Consider the following 18,018-nt stretch of genomic DNA (forward strand, 5'->3'; position numbering starts at 1 on the left):
ACGGGCCATAAACCCTCTCCTTCTGCGCGACCCTGCCATGGAACCACATCCCACGCCTGACCGACATCCCATACATGGTCATGCATCTCTTTGATAACCCCCTTCCTCTGCGCCCCATTGTCCGAACCGATCCCAGGCCATCACCTAGCCCTGCGGATACAGTTTATTGCCCCTACTGTAAGGGAAACACCCCACATCAAAGGGATTACAGTAGATCAAGGCCCCCCCACCCCCTGAGACCCGACCGGTCGCACACACCCCCGGGAATTGGCGGAATGTCCAGCTGTGTGATAGCCATCTCCTACTGTGGGTGGGGTGGGGACTTCCACTGTAGATATGTGTGGGAACGAGCTTGAAGTGGGGATTCCGAGGATGTTCTTTCATGTATCAAAACAATCTCAAGAATGTGCCATGTATGATAAACCTGCAATAAAGTCATAAACCTGTGTATAAGAGGCCAGGCCTCAGAGATGCAGTTAGAGCACCTCGTGACGATACCTCGCTGTCTGATCTGATGTGTTCTACTCCGACGGAATAAAACTTTGTTTCCTGCCTTCCAGTCTCCGGCGCCTGCCTCTTTATTGGTTTAGCATCGAATGGTATAAGAGGCGATTACCGCCGGGCAATACTTGAAAGGTTATCGACTACGACTGCCGCTACCATTTAACAATTGGCGTCCCAAGCGTGGGGCCCATCAGCGACACGTGGATCCAGTGGGAGAGGTCCCGACGACAGAGTGAACGACTGCAACGATCGGGAGAGCTCCTGCCCGATAGACCCTCGTCTGGCAGCCGATCATCCGAACTTCACTGGTTCCGAGCAGACCTCTCTCGAGTGATCTACGGTCCTGACTGGGAACCATCAGGAGTGCCGCGGCAAATACGGAGAGTAGAGGACGATCGGGCGCTGGAGGCGGAAGACGAGAAACTGTCCACGCGGTCCGGGTAAGGTCGTGAAACACGACAAATTGCGAAACGATTGATTGATTGATTGAAAAATACTAGTATTGCTTATTGATTGTTCTCTTTGAGATATTCGCTGTCTACAAACGGGGAGGAGTAGAAATACTCTCTCTCTCTCCCTTTGCAGATAGTGAAGGGTAGGTAACGCAGACTTTTGTCCCCATTGTAACCCGTCGTGCCTATCTTTATCTCCCCACTGATTGATTGTCCGAACATTGATTGTTTTGAAGAATAGTGCTCTTTGAGATATTCTCTGTTTGCAAATAACGTAGAATAGAAATATTCTGTCTAGTCTTTGCAAATAGTGAAGGGTAGGTAACGCAGACTTTTGTCCCCATTGTAACCCGTCGTGCCTATCTTTATCCCCCCATTGATTGATTGATTGTCCGAACACTAGTTGTTCGATATTGGTTCTTTGGAGGTATTCTCTGCTTACAAATAAAGAGGAATAGAGATATTCTATCTAGTCTTTGCAAGCAGTGAAAAGATAGGTAGTGCTGACTTTTGTCCCCGTTGTAACCCGTCATGCCTATCTTCTCCCCACTGATTGGTAGTTGGTTCTGCCCAGACCGCTTATTAGAGGTGGACCATCCGGCTCCACTGGAAGGCACCCCTAATAAGGACATGTTCACTAAAGATGGCCTAGTCGCCGTAGCTAATAGCAAGCTATGGCATAAATATACAAAGGGGGACCCCGAGAGTCAGTGGCCACTGGTGGGATCCTTTTTGACCCTACAAAACTAAAGAAACACTAGGAAATAGCCCTTTGTGGGATATATGAAACTAGGGGAAGGAGCCAAGCTCACGGTCAAGACGGCCACGAGGTAACTCGGCTCCGTCGCTCTCGCTGCCTAAACATGTCTGCCCTACCACCCACCCCGCCCAGTAAACACGACAAAATCCTGCACAACCGGAAGCCTGCTGATACCCACCATCGACGTCACCGAACTGGACTAGAATCACGCACAATTGGACTATGCCATTTTCCGATTACACAGTAACATCCTTGTGCTCGTTGCTAGATTGCAAATATGTACAACACTCCAACAAAGTATGATTAAAACATTTTAATAACTTATAGGTATAACAACATTCCGACAGGGTGAACAAGTTAAAACACGTTTTAAACAACTATTTACATGACAGTCTGCTGCAACCTCCATCCCAAAGCATTTACGTCCGCGTGACACCGTCCTCGCCTCTCCTTCCTCGAAGTTGCAACATTGGCCTGTTTTGGGCGGTCCTTTTAGTCGGCTTTGGGCTATAAAAGCCATGCAAAAATCCATCGACATCAGTGGCGGACGATTGTGCGAATAGGCCGGAGGCTACACGCAGCGCCGAGGCCCTGGCAGCGCCAAGGTGGAGTCCACCGTGTTGTATTGGTCTTCCCATTCTCTGCTTCGACCGGCAGCGAAGGGTGCCCTGGCAGGGGGGAAGCGACGCGGACGGGCCTCCCCCGCCTCCCCAGGTGGAGGCTCGCCAACAGAGAAGGCACCCCTGCCGTTTCACTCGCCGGCCAGCTGAGTTGCACCCAGCCATTTTACTCGCCGGCCAGCTGAGTTGCACCCCGCCGTTTCTTTCACCGGCCAGCTGAGTTGCACCCAGCCATTTTACTCGCCGGCCAGCTGAGTTGCACCCCGCCGTTTCTTTCGCCGGCCAGCTGAGTTGCACCCAGCCATTTCACTCGCCGTCCAGATGAGTAGGCGCCCCTGCACTCACCGACCAGCTGCAGCAAGACAGCCATTCAAGTCTTGCCTGCCGGGTAACCACTCAGGCGCGGATCCACTAAGATTGCCATTAGCGTTTCACTCGAGAAATGGGCCCCCGCAGCCGAGGGATCGAGGGACCCACCCCGGTGGCTGTAACGAAGAGCTGCTGCTGCTGCTGCCTCTGGACTCTGGCGGCCGGTTCTTCGGATCCAGGCCTGGCCCACCGAAAGACGGCCCTGGACTCGGAAGCTTGTCTGCTCGGGCGTGGGCCCCACCCTTGAAAAACACCCTCTCAGCTTTGCAGATTCTGCGGGAGTCATTGACATTCAACTCCCGTGAACCTCCGGTGGGGGCAATCGCCGCTATTTGCTTGATTATTCCACATTAACTTGTCCTTGCCCCGGGCGGCAGCCATCTTGCCTTCGTTTGGTGCCGTAAAAGAAAGACTGATTCAGGGCGACAGCGGAAGAACCCGCCTGCTGTCCCGCCCCAAGGACGGACCACGGCATCGCTACAAGACCGCGGTGACGCCATGCTGACGCAAGCTGACGCTGACGAAAGTTCTCGAACTACCGAAGGGGATTCTGGTCCGGCAGCTAGTTAGTGGGAAGACTTAGACTGTGCACTGGACCCACCCGACCTCGCCCCAAAATAGCGCCGAGACGCCTCTCACACCGTGGCCGGCCTGAACGGTTGTAGGCCCGTATTTGTATACTGACATTGTTTTAAATAAAGGGCTTCTTAAAGGAATTACGGAATCAGTGTCATGACAAATCATCTAGGTTGGTAAAGGTTTTTGAATAAATGATTGTTACTCCCAAGCAATAGAAAACAGATAATGCAGACCCCATTTGCCTAAATCTTTTTTGATTAACGGAATTTGTACCCGTCACACCTGCATTTTCCAAGAGTTGTCAGAAAATGGTCGACTATAGCTTAAGGTATATGCGGAATGCAAGGTATGGTATCTTGCACCATAATATACGACCAATTGAGAAATACATGTACGACCAGGGAACCCGAATTTAGGAGATGAATGAAATAGAGCATCTTTGTTTCGGAAGAAAAGAATAATAGGTCTGTGGTATTACCCACTCCTGCGGCTAGCCTGGTACGTGGTAAGTAGAACTTTTTCGTGTCTACGCGCGCTAATGCACTTTGAATACTGCACATCCCCCCCCCTCTTTTCCCTCTCTATAGGTCACGACGAAGTTCCGACTGAAGAATGGAGTGGACATGGACCGCACCGTGTTCAATATAGGGAAAAACATAGACAAACGTTGTGGGATAGTGCGCAAAGTGCAGACCACCATTGGGAACATGAAAAACTGTATGGTATGATTGTGCGTGTGTGCTACGATAATACGGTATGAATGTGTATGCATTTCATATACTTGGGTCGCTTGAAGAGAACGTCATCGTATAATTGAAGTGCTTGTCTATCGATCAAAGGGAGAGGAGTAAAGGGTTCGACACCCCCCCCCCCCCAAAATAAATTACAAAATACTGAAAATACGCAGCGTGCATAGGAAAGAGGACAGGAAAAGAGAGGTCCCCATACTCAACGTAGCCCTGTGTCTCCGTCTTAAGTTTCCGCGCTTGATGTATGTACTGTCACGCCCTATCCGGTATTTGTGTGTACGTGATCACCGAATTTATGTCTTTCCCCCGCTTATGTTTTCTTACATAGAACTGACCCATGCTACTCCATGTCGTGTCTGCACCAAGTAGCCTATTATCGTACACATGTCTCTCTCTCTCTCTCGTTTTGTGTCGTACGTATGCCAAATAGCCTACTTGATGCGCACGTCCCTCTCTCTCTCTCTCTCTCTCTCTCTCTCTCTCTCTCTCTCTCTCTCTCTCACTTACTCTCTCTCCCCCCCTCACTGAAGGTTTTCTTGCCCTCTTTCTTTTTGAATAAATTAACGACACATACCCCCTCAGTATGTGTATAATTGGCCTCAAACACGGCGGTGTTCGAACAAATTGACAGAAACAAAAACGACCGTACTTTACCACGTTACTACCTCTCCTTTCTGCAAAATGTTGAATTTAATTGGCTGAGAAAGAAAGGACAGGTAAGACGACTGATGTCTCCCAATCTGGCCCTCATCACGGGGACTATATGTCAGTGGTTTTCGTTTTTAGAGCTTTAACGACACCATCTCCACCGCCCAGAACTGCCCCCGCCCAATTGTTCCGAACTAGAATGTCCAAGCACCCGTCCTCCCAGAATCACCCCAGCTCTGTACTAGCCGTCCCAGAGTATTTCGAGCAAAACAACTGATGACTTTGTTCTCTAAAGGTACATTGCCTAAGCTGATGGGGGTTACCTATTGTCTCCAGCAAGAAAAATGTTTAGCTTATGTCCCTCCCCGAAATAGATACCTGTGAACCCATGACAGTAGCACCTCGCACTTTTTTCATAAACTTAGCAGTCCACGGAGGAAAATGAGTATTAACAGAACTTGTGTTAAGATGAACGAGTCTCTACCGGAGAAGCCGGTTCGAATTTTTGATAAACCAGAAAGTTGACAGATGTCAGGCTTCCTGCAACGATTATAGGGCACAGGAATCGACACCTAGCAGGCCAGACGATGGACAGGAACACCCACAGAAACCTGCACCACAGCAATGATTAATAAATTAGTAACACACACTGACATAAGAGTTAATAGACATCAATCATACAGCAACCGATAAAAGCATTTCCCCAACTACTCGGTGGTTGGGAGAGAGGATGAAGTGTGTAAATGTCTTCCCTGCCAACTCTCTAAGATTTTGTTTCTTGTACTCATTCAAAGATAACCTGCGGCCATCAGAAGAGAGGGGTCGGACGTGACGCACAGCCTGGCTGCGGACCATGGAACATCTATGGCATCGACCAAGGGGGAAGCAACGAAGCAAAAAGGGCGTGAGACGAGGCACCATTATCAGCATGATAAGCGATAGAACGAAGGGCTATCTCGAGGCCCCCTGCTCGCTGACCAGCGTGCCTGAAGTCCCAACCCGTCGGGCCCGATTGATGGGCCCAGTGCTGAAAGATTCTGCTCTCCTTGGTCCGCTTTTTGATCCGATCCCACTCCACCCCCTCTTCCCTCGGCATCCCAAAGCACGCCACACCCCTTCTCTCTCTCTCTCTTTTATATGGATTTTGAATTTGACTTAACTACAGAAGAACAAAATGCGGGTACCCCGTCTCAAGGTACCTATGATAAAATGTGTTAGGGAACAGGACTGTGATCCGAGAACAACGAAGGGTCACATCCTGCTACGTGAAAACTTGGATTTGAGCTGGACCTTAGCTCCACCGCCGGTGCTCAACAGTGCCAACAAAAGAAGAACAATAAGAGCTTACCAGTGATGGCTCGTTATAATAGGACACTGGAAAGAAGAACTCCCTTCCCTGACTGTAACTCATGTTAAGTTGAATTCCTCTCCCAACCGCTTTTATATTGACTATCTTCCAATCGAGTTTTCATGATATTGCATCAGTCACTTCCAACTGTACACTAATAAGTTAAGAAACTCTAACTTTGTATAATGACATTTGTATAACATCAACCGTACACATGACTATGCTGTTTAGCTTGATCCACGCGAAGTCTAGACCTTAAGTAAATGGGCGTAATTATCCCTTGTTTTACCAAACCTTTTTCAAGTATCGAGTTTGTGTTCCAATGAAATTCTGTATACGCTACGCCATCAACTGTCATGTCAACTACATGTAACTATGTACAATTGTGTCAGATTGTCTGCCTCCCCCCCTTCAGATCCACAGCCACAGAGATCATCTGCGGCGTCCCCCAAGGATCCTCCCTCAGCCCTGTGGAAATTTAGTTTACAACTGAACATTATCTGCGCCATCTTGCCTCTCCCCAGCGCGACACATAGGAAAGCGCACGGCAGCCATTTTAGGCACCCTGGTCTCTCCCTGCTCATTGCCGATCACCAGCGCGTCCCCCTGGCGCTGCAAGCATTCCCCCGCGCGCCGGCCACCCCCGCTCTCTCATACACAGGCCATAAACCCTCTCCTTCTGCGCGACCCTGCCATGGAACCACATCCCACGCCTGACCGACATCCCATACATGGTCATGCATCTCTTTGATAACCCCCTTCCTCTGCGCCCCATTGTCCGAACCGATTCCAGGCCATCACCTAGCCCTGCGGATACAGTTTATTGCCCCTACTGTAAGGGAAACACCCCACATCAAAGGGATTACAGTAGATCAAGGCCCCCCCACCCCCTGAGACCCGACCGGTCGCACACACCCCCGGGAATTGGCGGAATGTCCAGCTGTGTGATAGCCATCTCCTACTGTGGGTGGGGTGGGGACTTCCACTGTAGATATGTGTGGGAACGAGCTCGAAGTGGGGATTCCGAGGATGTTCTTTCATGTATCAAAACAATCTCAAGAATGTGCCATGTATGATAAATCTGCAATAAAGTCATAAATCTGTGTATAAGAGGCCAGGCCTCAGAGATGCAGTTAGAGCACCTCGTGACGATACCTCGCTGTCTGATCTGATGTGTTCTACTCCGACGGAATAAAACTTTGTTTCCTGCCTTCCAGTCTCCGGCGCCTGCCTCTTTATTGGTTTAGCATCGAATGGTATAAGAGGCGATTACCGCCGGGCAATACTTGAAAGGTTATCGACTACGACTGCCGCTACCATTTAACAGCCCCACCCTCTTCAACATCTACATGACCCCCCTGGCGAACATCGCACGAAAACACGGACTCGACCTCATATCCTACGCCGACGACACCCAGCTCATCTTATCCCTCACCAACAACCCCACCTCAGCTAGAACCAGACTACACGAAGGCATGAAGGAAGTAGCGAACTGGATGACAGACAGCCGGCTTAAACTGAACACAGAGAAGACGGAGGTCCTCATACTCGGCCCTACACCCTCCGCCTGGGACGACTCCTGATGGCCTCCCGCCCTGGGCAGCACTCCCCAACCCACCGACCACGCACGCAACCTCGGCTTCATCCTGGACTCATCCCTCTTCATGACCAGACAGGTCAACTCGGTGACCTCGGCATGCTTCAACACCCTCCGCATGCTCCGCAAGATCTTCCGCTGGATCCCCACCGACACCAGGAAGACCGTCACCCACGCCCTCATCACCAGTCGCTTGGACTATGGGAACACTCTGTACGCCGGCATCACCATCAAGCTGCAGAGGAAACTGCAACAAATCCAGAACGCCGCCGCACGACTCATCCTGAACATACCCCGCCAACACCACATCTCCGGACACCTGAAGAAACTTCACTGGCTCCCAGTCAACAAGAGGATCACCTTCAGACTCCTCACCCACGCACACAAAGCCCTGCACAACCTCGGACCAAAACTCATCAACCACCGCGTCTCCTTCTACACTCCTCCGCGCACCCTACGCTCGACCGGACAAGCCCTGGCAGCCGTACCCCGCATCCGCAAAGCCACCGCCGGAGGAAGATCTTTCTCTTTTCTGGCAGCGAAGACCTGGAACTCCCTTCCCAGCCACCTTCGCGCCATACAAGACCACCTCTCCTTCAGAAGGCAGCTCAAGACCTGGCTCTACGAGCACTGACCCCCCCCCCAGCGCCTTGAGACTCTTACGGGTGAGTAGCACGCTTTATAAATGTAACTGATTGATTGATTGATTGGTATACACCCTCAGAGGAAATATCAAAATGGGGCCCCTCCCCTCTAAATTCCCAGTGAAGGGCTCAGCAGCCGTTGTTTCTGCAAATCTTGATGCCAACTCTTAAAGAAATCTTCTATGTCCTGTCCCTATAAATCTCTAGGGCGTGCGCATTCTTTTCTATATATGTTCAATCTGCCTGATCAGAATCACCCTTCAGAGCACTCAAATGTGGGCTGGGTGCAATCCTGTATTTTCTAATCAACAGTGGTATAGAAGCCGGCAGATCTATAATGGGGGAAGTGATCCATATGCCACACTTTGATGGGTGCTGTGTATCTTAAATCAGGGCGAATCAAGATTTAATGGGATTACTCTATTGTCAAATATGGATTTCTTTGAGGTAGCTGCAGGCCTCGCATGTGTTTTATTCTGCATTAAATGTGGAGGGTCACCTTATGACATTTATGCTGTATCTTATTATGAAAATATAAGGTCTGGTTTTATATCATTGATAATTTTATTAATTGTGTTGTTTCTTACTGAGTTCGTATTGTTTGTCTATGTTTTACGGACGTGCCCCAATGAAATGTGTCCTGCTGGTACTGCCGAGCACCAGTTGTGTCCTTACATCATGGCCCCAGTTCCGAAAACCAACAAAATAGAACCGGAGTCCTATTCCATTATTCCTAGCTGAAGTATTCAGGCGACCGGCCTGCTTTGAACACTCTAATTTTTTCAAAGTAAAAGTTTCGGACCCCCAGGACACTCGGTCAAGAGCATCAAGCAGGCGCCGAGAGGCAGGGGCTGGGACAGGCGGTAACTCGCCTCGCGGCGGACCGCCAGCTCGATCCCAAGATCCAACTACGAGCTTTTTAACTGCAGCAACTTTAATATACGCTATTGGAGCTGGAATTACCGCGGCTGCTGGCACCAGACTTGCCCTGGGATCCTCGTTAAAGGATTTAAAGTGTATTCATTCCAATTACAGGGCCTCCAAAAAGTCCTGTATTGTTATTTTTCGTCACTACCTCCACGAGTCGGGAGTTGGTAATTTGCGCGCCTTCTGCCTTCCTTGGATGTGGTAGCCATTTCTCAGGCTCCCTCTCTGGAATCGAATCCTGATTCCCCGTTACCCGTGGTCACCATGGTAGGCACAGAAAGTACCATCGAAAGTTGATAGGGCACACATCCGAATGTATCGTCACCGTCACGGGGACGTGCGATCGGCCCGAGGTTATCTAGAGTCACCAAAGCGGCCGGGCGAGCCCGGATTGGTCTTGGTCTGATAAATGCACGCATCCCGGGAGGTCAGCGCTCGTCGGCATGTATTAGCTCTAGAATTACCACAGTTATCCAAGTAACAGATGGAGCGATCAAAGGAACCATAACTGATTTAATGAGCCATTTGCAGTTTCACTGTACCGGCCGTGTGTACTTACACGTGCATGGCTTAATCTTTGAGACAAGCATATGCTACTGGCAGGATCAACCAGGTAGCCGCACCTGCTGACAGGGTTCGGGGGGCCGGACGCCCATCTCCCCGACCGGATCACCTTCGCGCACCCCTCCCTCTCGGGAGCCTGCTGGGGAAAGGAGCCCACCCGCCTGGGTGGGAGGGCTCGGCGGAGGGGTGAAGAGAGGTGGCGGTCTCATGGGCACCAGCAGGTCCAGCCGTCTCCCCCGGTAGGGAGAGGCGGGGAGAGGCGCAGCCTGAGCGAGACGCAGGGGTGCCGGAGCCTGGTGGCGGCGGCACCCCTCGGAACGATCGTTCCGAGCTGCTGCAGAAATGTGCTGGGCAGAGAGTGGTGACGGCGTGGCGCACGGGGACTATGGACCTGCTGGGCAGCAGCGTCCGAGGGCCTCTGGGTCAGACCACTGGGGGGTACGAGCTGCCGGGGCTGCTCGGCCTTCGCTCTGCTGGGTAGGGTGAAGGTCCTCCCAACAGGCGGCAGGCCCTCGAGTCGGACGGCCCATGCAGGGAGGAAGCTCCTTGCTTGAAACAACAGCCGAGGCTGGCCAAGCAGCCCATCCCTAAACTGACCGAGAGTGCCCAATCGATCAGAGTACGTCCGGGGCATCCCCTGACAGGCCGCCCTGCGTGCGGGGGATGGTGGCTTCACAACCCTGCCTGCTCCCAGGGCGAGCGGGCTCGAAGGAAAGTCCCATCGGGAAGGGGCCGAGAGGCAGGCACAGACCCGGGCCCCCCGGGGCCCCAGCGGGCGGGCCCGGTTGCTGCCTTCCCCTGTCTTGGGATCGCCGGACCTCACGGAGTTCTGACCCAGCAAACCCGCCAAAAAAGGACCAACGGGAAGGGGCTGAGAGCCAGGTGCGTACCCGGGCCCCTGGGGCCCCGGCGGGCAGGCCCGGGCACTGCCTTCCCCGTCTCGGGATTGCCGGACCTCATGTGGTCTGACCCAGTAAACTCGGAGAAAAAGGACCATCGGGAAGGGGGCTGAGAGGCAGGTATGCGTACCCGGGCCCCTGGGGGCCCCGCATCGGGCGGGCCCGGGTGCTGCCTTCCCCCGTCTCGGGATCGCCGGACCTCATGGAGGTCTGACCCAGCAAACTTGGAGAGAAAGGACCATCTGGAAGGGGCTGAGAGGCAGGAGCGTACCCAGGCCCCTGGGGGCCCCGGCGGTCGGGCCCCGGGTCTGCCTTCCCCTGTTTCAGAATCGCCGGGCCTCATGGAGGTCTGACTGACCCTCTCCCTAGTAATCCGGAGGAAAATTACCCCCCTTTCTTGTATTCCGTGCAGACGAGGTGACAGAGGGGACCCAAGGTGCGAATGTATCCGACCTCCTGGAGCCCTCAATGGGATCGAAGAGGCAAATGGACTCTCATCGGGACTTCCAGGCAAGCCTGGCCATCTGGTCACCCCATTGGGAAGCATTGCGTGCGACCAGATGGCCGAGGGGGGAGGCGCGACCAGATGGCCGAAGGGACAGGCGCGACATGATGGCCGAGGGGACAGGCGCAACCAGATGGCCGAAGGGCAAGGCGCGACCAGATGGCCGGGCTCGAAAGGGAAGCCATCTGGTCGCTCTGTGCCTCAACGAAAGAGGGAGCAGGTGCCGAGGCATGGGGACCGGAGGCACAGGGCCCCAGCTGGGCCCCAGCCAAGGAGGTTGCGAGGGTGACCCGACGGGCCCTCCGACCCGGGGCCCGCGGACACCTTGACAAGCAGGGGAGGCCTGCACGGGACCGACAGACCCCTGGACCCAGCCGGGGCACTCAGACCCGGAGGCGCAGGGGAAGCCTCCCGTGGCCTGCCGGACCCCATCCAGGGCACCCTGCCACGCGGCAGGACCCAGGACAGAGCCCAGGGTGGGGAGTCCGCCCTCCCCGGGCCCTCAGGGGCCTGGCCGGAGCTCCTGAACCCAGCCAAGCAAGGGGAGGCTCCCCGGCCACAACGGAACCCCGTCCCGGGCCTTTGGCAGTGCCGCAGGCCGGAGGACGGGGCCTAGGGTCGGAGCCCCCGACCCGGGGCCCGGCGGGGCTCCTGGACCCAGCCGGGGCTCCCAGGCCCGGAGGCGCAGGGGAAGCCTCCCCAGGCCTGCCGGACTCCGTCCCGGGCACCCTGCCACACGGCAGGACCCAGGACGGAGCCCGGGGTGGGGAAGCCACCCTCCCCGGGGCCCTCTGGGGCCCGTCGGAGCTCCTGAACCCAGCCAAGCAAGGGGAGGCTCCCCAGACAAAACGAAACCCCATCCCGGGCCTTTGGCAGTGCCACAGGCCGGGGGACGGGGCCCAGGGCTGGAGCACCCGACCCGGGGCCCGGCGGGGCCCCTGGACCCAGCCGGGGCTCCCAGGCCTGGAGATGCAGGGGAAGCCTCCCCGGGTCTGCCGGACCCTGCCACGCAGCAGGACCCAGGATGGAGACCGGGGTGGGGAGGCCGCCCTCCCGGGGAGCCCTCAGGGGCCCAGCCGGAGCTCCTGATCCCAGCCAAGCAAGGGGAGGCTCCCCGGCCACAACGGAACCCTGTCCCGGGCTTTTGGCAGTGCCGCAGGCCGGGGAACGGGGCCCAGGGCCGGAGCCCCCAACCTGGGGCCCGGCGGGGCCCCTGGACCCAGCTGGGGCTCCCAGGCCCAGAGGCGCAGGGGAAGCCTCCCCGGGCCTGCTGGACCCCGTCCAGGGCACCCTGCAATGGGGCAGGACCCACGACGGGGCCTGTGGGAACTCGTTTGAGCACCCTGCCATGCGACAGGACCGAGGACGGAGCCTGGGGTGGGGAGGCCGCCCTCCCAGGGGCCCCTGGACCCAGCCCAGCGGGGGGAGGCCTGCCGGGTCTCATCCGGGGCAGCCTACCACGCGGCAGGCCCCAGGACAGACCCAGTGCTGGGGCGCCATCCTGGACTGGCCTTTCCAGCTGCCGGCTGAGGACCGCCAGGCCGAGAGGGGTCCCAAAAGTACCCCGTCCCTAGTAATCCGGAGGAAGGCTACCCCCCTTTCTGGTAACCCGCGCGCTACGATTGACGAAGGGGACCCTAGGGGCAAACACGCCCGGCCTCCTGGAGCCCTGACTGGGATCCAGGAGGCAAATGGACCTACATTGGAACTTCCAGGCCGACCCGGCCATCTGGTCGCCTCATTGGAAAGCATTGCGTGCGACCAGATGGCCGAGGGAAAGGTGCGACCAGATGGCCGGGACTGAAAGGACTCCCATCTGCCCACACCGAGCCATAGCGGTAGGGCTCCCGCCTGCCCTTGCAGGGCTCCGGGCCTCTGCACCAGGGACCCTTGTCCCAGGCAGATGGACACTTGGCAGGCCACAGGACGTGGGCTCCCAGGCCCTGACCGAAACTCAGGAGGTCCGGGTCGATCCCTGCTTCTCAACGCAGCCAGGCCGGGGAGATCGGGGAGCCTGTTCAAGCACGAGGGACCCCAGTCCCTGGATCACGGTCCCTCAGGTTGTGCGCTCGTTTTCCACATTTTTTTTCAAGATTATGTGTAGTTGTGCTAGGCAAAGTCCGCCCAGCCCTACTCAGGACGTGCGCTCGTTTTCCACAATTTTTTTCAAAATTCTGCGTAGTGGCGCTACGCAAAGTCCGCCCAGCCCTACTCTTAAACTGCTGCTCTGCACAGTGTCAGAATCATGTGTCCTCCACAGGAACTTAGCGAACATGTCTGTGAGGCAGAACTTCCATTGCATGTTCCTGCACATTGATGGAGCGCATACGCTTCCTATCCCTGTGCTTGTCTGTGACCTCAGGGGGTGTATGTGATGAGGAGAGTGGATGACACCGGGATCATGGAAGACTTTTGGTGGGACACACAAGGACGCCTTTGTCAGCTGCATCAGCTCCTGGTGAAAGGAACCTCTGGCCCATGGTCTCCGTGGTCATTATTGCCTCTAAAACATGTGAAATAAATGCAGATAAACCAGTATGTGAGACACCCCCTTCTGCAGAACCTGGGAGAGGTTCTAGGGACAGCAGAAGACACACCCGGCTCTTTCATTGGTGCAGGGGTTTCATGTCCGCCTCCTGGTGCTCGCTTCTGCAACTGAGGTCTCGCTCCATTACTTATTCTATAGCTCTGCTTGACATACCCTCCAAGAACCTCACAGTGTGACCCCCTCAGATTTCGTTCCGCGGCCCCCCTCTGTGCCCGTCTGGTGCCAGTCGCTCCAGTCTGGGTCTGTCCATCCATCAGAGTCCCCATCACAGCTGGGTTGGGGTAGAGCTCTTCCGTGTGCCTTCTACATGTGCTGTTGTTGTTTTCTTGCTGTTTCACTAGTGTTTGGTTGTCACACGAATTTTGCCATATTTGGATGTGTGATAAGTAGGGCTGCCTCGAGTGGGGCTGGTAAATTCATAATCATAGATGGAGCTACTTACAGTTGTATTCTTCCCAGAGCCCAAGGGTCCACCACTAGCCGAAGTACCCACCGATAAGCACCGATAAACCCTCTTCAAATGAAGGGCGTTCATAGATTCATAAAATATATTCACATCATGCAAAACTAGGAGAGGACCCAGCTAAGAGGGTCTTCCCTCGCTCAACGCACAGATGCAATCACACGGAGACCCGCCCCGGCAGCGTGGCGCGCGTCTGCTGACGTCACTAAGGAGGCTCTTTGAATTATTCATCTGAGTTTCACTTTAGCTGAGCAGGAGGGATGGTGTGTTGGCCACTGATTGCCAGCTTTGTTGTAAATGCAGCTGATTACATGATGTTGAAATTAGATATTATAATGAAAGAGATCGACCTTCTCCGAATTTTAACGCCTCTGGAGAGAGGGTGTGAGGGTTGCGCGGTGGGGGAGAGGGGGGTCAGTAATGCACTGAACCTCAGATACACCTTCTCTGTATCTTTATGGCTCTGGAGAGGGAGGGGGGGCGAGGTAGGAAGGGTCTAGATCAGTAATGCACTGAACCTCCTCTAACTGATCATTGCACTCTGGGCTGATAAGACGACAGCTGATCACGTGACGTGAGTGATGGCTGTCATGTCCCACCCCTCAGAAGCAAGTGGTTAGGGGGGAAGGCTGTGATGAGACCGGCTCATGGCGGCTCTCTGGGCTGATAAACCGGCTGCTGCCTCTGGCAGCGTGGTCCAATATCTTTACATTGCTATTCTTAAAACATGTACACTTTCCATTTATTTTGTTATGCAAAGTGCATAAAGGCACAGTCATCATGCCTGACACGATGCAGGAGACAGGCCTGACGAGCTTTGAATAGCTGCTGTTCCCTCTGACCCTTCATCCTCTGTCTGGTGTTCTGTAGTTCCTATATTACCTATACCGGATCTGCGTGTTTGGATAACATTAACTGTGGGACTGGTGGCGGCCTGATTCCGTGCACCCCCACCGGATACGTGAGCCTGTCTGTATCAACTAGCACAAGGTGCACTTGAGTCTCCTCTTATCGGAGAGAGAATAGTTCTTGGCAACCTCAGAACATGACAACCCTGCTCCCTAAGAATCGTGGAAACAATATACTACCTTCCGCTCAGTCATTCGTGCTCACTTAGTTTGTCTCAGAGAGATACACAGAATAAACAGGCTGGGCGTTTTCAATAAGGATTTATTGAACAGTTGTTATTCTAGTGTAGCATAGATGAGCTGCAACAACCATTAGACAGTAGTAGAGCTGTATGATTAGAAGTACTACGAAAGTAAAGGGATGGTAAAGTTCTACAAATCTTGTAATAATTATGAATACATAAAAATATATAAGACACATGATAAGAAGTGCCTACTCCTATGATGCCTCCCTAACTAGATGTACCTAAATATACCCAGCATCTGTGTAGATGTTATGCCAAGAATCCCTCTAGGATCTAGTCAACCCCAGTACCTGAGAATGAGAGAATATGGGACCCTGTCCTGGTCTCGAGTTGGACACTCCGCGAGGGATGTTAGACCACTGCGAGCTGGAGTGTCTGCATGCACGGACCTCTGCGTCTCTGGTCTGTGTGTCGGCTGGGAGGTTTCGGTTACCTCTCTCTCTCTAAGCAAGACATGATGTATATATACCCACAGGTCTCCCTAGGGGTCCTACCTTGCTGTGTTACTGTGTCGGCCTAAAGGATGACGTCAGCCCTGAACTTTATACAGAGATATTATACAGGAGATGTCAGTCCTGCTGTCAGTCCTGCTGTGCTTCTAAGAAGCCTCATGCATAATGTATGATATTCGAACTAGTAAAAAAACCCGCTTTCTGAATGCAGTGTCGCATCTAGGTAAAAGGTCATTCCCTAAGAACCGTTATGTATGTAAGGTAGGGAAGGATATAGGTGAAAGGTTGCAATGTTACCTGCACCTATATAGGATACCTATGTGGAATATAACACCCACTCCAACTGGACGACATATGTAACTTATTACTGTACTACTAGCCTAACCAGATATTGGTACGCACAAAGGGCCCGATTCACAGAACTAACTTAAGACAAAATCCTAAACTTATTACCATTTTGGTATTCACAGAAGGCACTTACTCATTTCAGTATTCACAGAAGTTAGAAGTCCTAACTTTAAGACTCCTAAATGCCTTCTGTGAATACCGAAAGTCTTAAAGTTAGGATTTTTCTCAGTTTAGTAATAAGTAAAGTTAGGACTCCTAACTTTAGGACTCCTAAATGCCTTCTGTGAATACCGAAAGTCTTAAAGTTAGGATTTTTCTCAGTTTAGGAGTTGTAAAGTTAAGACTCCTAACTTTAGTACTCCTAAACTGAGAAAAATCCTAACTTTAAGACTTTCGGTATTCACAGAAGGCATTTAAGAGTCCTAAAGTTAGGAGTCCTAACTTTACTACTCCTAAACTGATAAAAATCCTAATTGTAAGACTTTCGGTATTCACAGAAGGCATTTAGGAGTCCTAAAGTTAGGACTCCTAACTTTTGTGAATACCGAAATGAGTAAGTGCCATTTGTGAATACCAAAATGAGTAAGTGTCATCTGTGAATACCAAAATGGTAGTAAGTTTAGGATTTTGTCTTAAGTTACTTCTGTGAATCGGGCCCAGTGTTTATAAAAATATCTGTTTTTGCTAAAATGTTTAAAACTTCTAAAATACTTTAAAACTGTCTAAAAATTATTTTTTTGCAAGCCATAGCTCTAAAGTGTCCTTAGTTATAGTCGAAGCACTATAAGCATTAGAAAGCCATGTATGCCCAATAGATTTAAGGAATGTCAATTTTGTGTCTTGTGTTCCAAAAAGGGCAAATATATCCCAGCACACGACGAGCGAAATAAGTCAAATGTTGATGTGTCCTGGCTGGTAGACGCAATATTTTCCCTGTTGCTTTCCCCTGTAGCACCTCGCAGAGTACATCAGTTGAGCACAGATGATGGTTGACACTGTCTGCAGCCGGTGCTGGGGCACCCTGTGCGCCGTCCAGAGCCTGGGTGTCAAAGGAGGAGCTGGTATCCATAGCAACTGTGCAGTTACAACCTGTGGTGGCTCAAGGAATGCTACCTTCAACATTGGAATACGCTGGGGACACTGCAGGACACTGGCCGTTATGGGGTCCAGTAAAGCATTCACGTCCGGTTGCTCACATGATGGGAGAGTCAAACAAAGGTCTAACACACATTCTTCTATGCAAAACAGGCATCGGAGGACAGGTAAGATGCAGTCCATCCAGACTGGTCGAAATGACAAGAACCAAGATGCACTTAGTTCTCTTAGGTGAGGCGTGCCTAGGAATACGACATGTTTCAATGCAAACCTTTACAACGCATGCCTTTACAACACGGTTTTTACATCGCAACATCCAGTACAATGCATGATTTTACAACGCATGCCATCACAATGCATTTTTAGAAACTACACTTACAACGCATTCCATTGCAACGCATACCATTACAACGCATACCATTACAATGCATAATACTTTTAGGGCAACAGTAGTGTAAGTGTTGGATAGTGAAGGGGTAAAAATTACTATTCCCACTCCAGTGAGTGCAACAGTAGGTAAGTGTTGGATAGTGTAGTGGTAAAAATTACTAATCCCACTCTAGTGAGTGCAACAGTAGGGTAAGTGTTGTATAGCATAGGGGTAAAAATTACTATTCCCACTCCAGTGAGTGCAACAGTAGGGTAAGTGTTGTATAGTGTAGTGGTAAAAATTACTGTTTCCCATTACTTTCCTTTTAATGCGTTGTAATGACATGCGTTGTAGTGGCATGCATTGTAATGGCATGCGTTGTAGTGACATGCGTTGTAATGGCTGCATTGTAATGGCATGCGAT

The 18,018-nt window shown here is 52.4% G+C and overlaps 1 pseudogene; it reads right to left on the reverse strand.

Annotated features, from left to right (window-relative positions):
- Positions 1–8,835: 8,835 nt before the first annotated feature.
- On the reverse strand, positions 8,836–9,813 carry LOC146783159 (18S ribosomal RNA; annotated as a pseudogene; the record flags this gene model as incomplete).
- Between the last annotated feature and the right edge of the window lie 8,205 nt (positions 9,814–18,018).

Source organism: Triturus cristatus, chromosome 11 (assembly GCF_964204655.1).
Source record: "Triturus cristatus chromosome 11, aTriCri1.1, whole genome shotgun sequence".
Taxonomy (NCBI): Eukaryota; Metazoa; Chordata; class Amphibia; order Caudata; family Salamandridae; genus Triturus; species Triturus cristatus.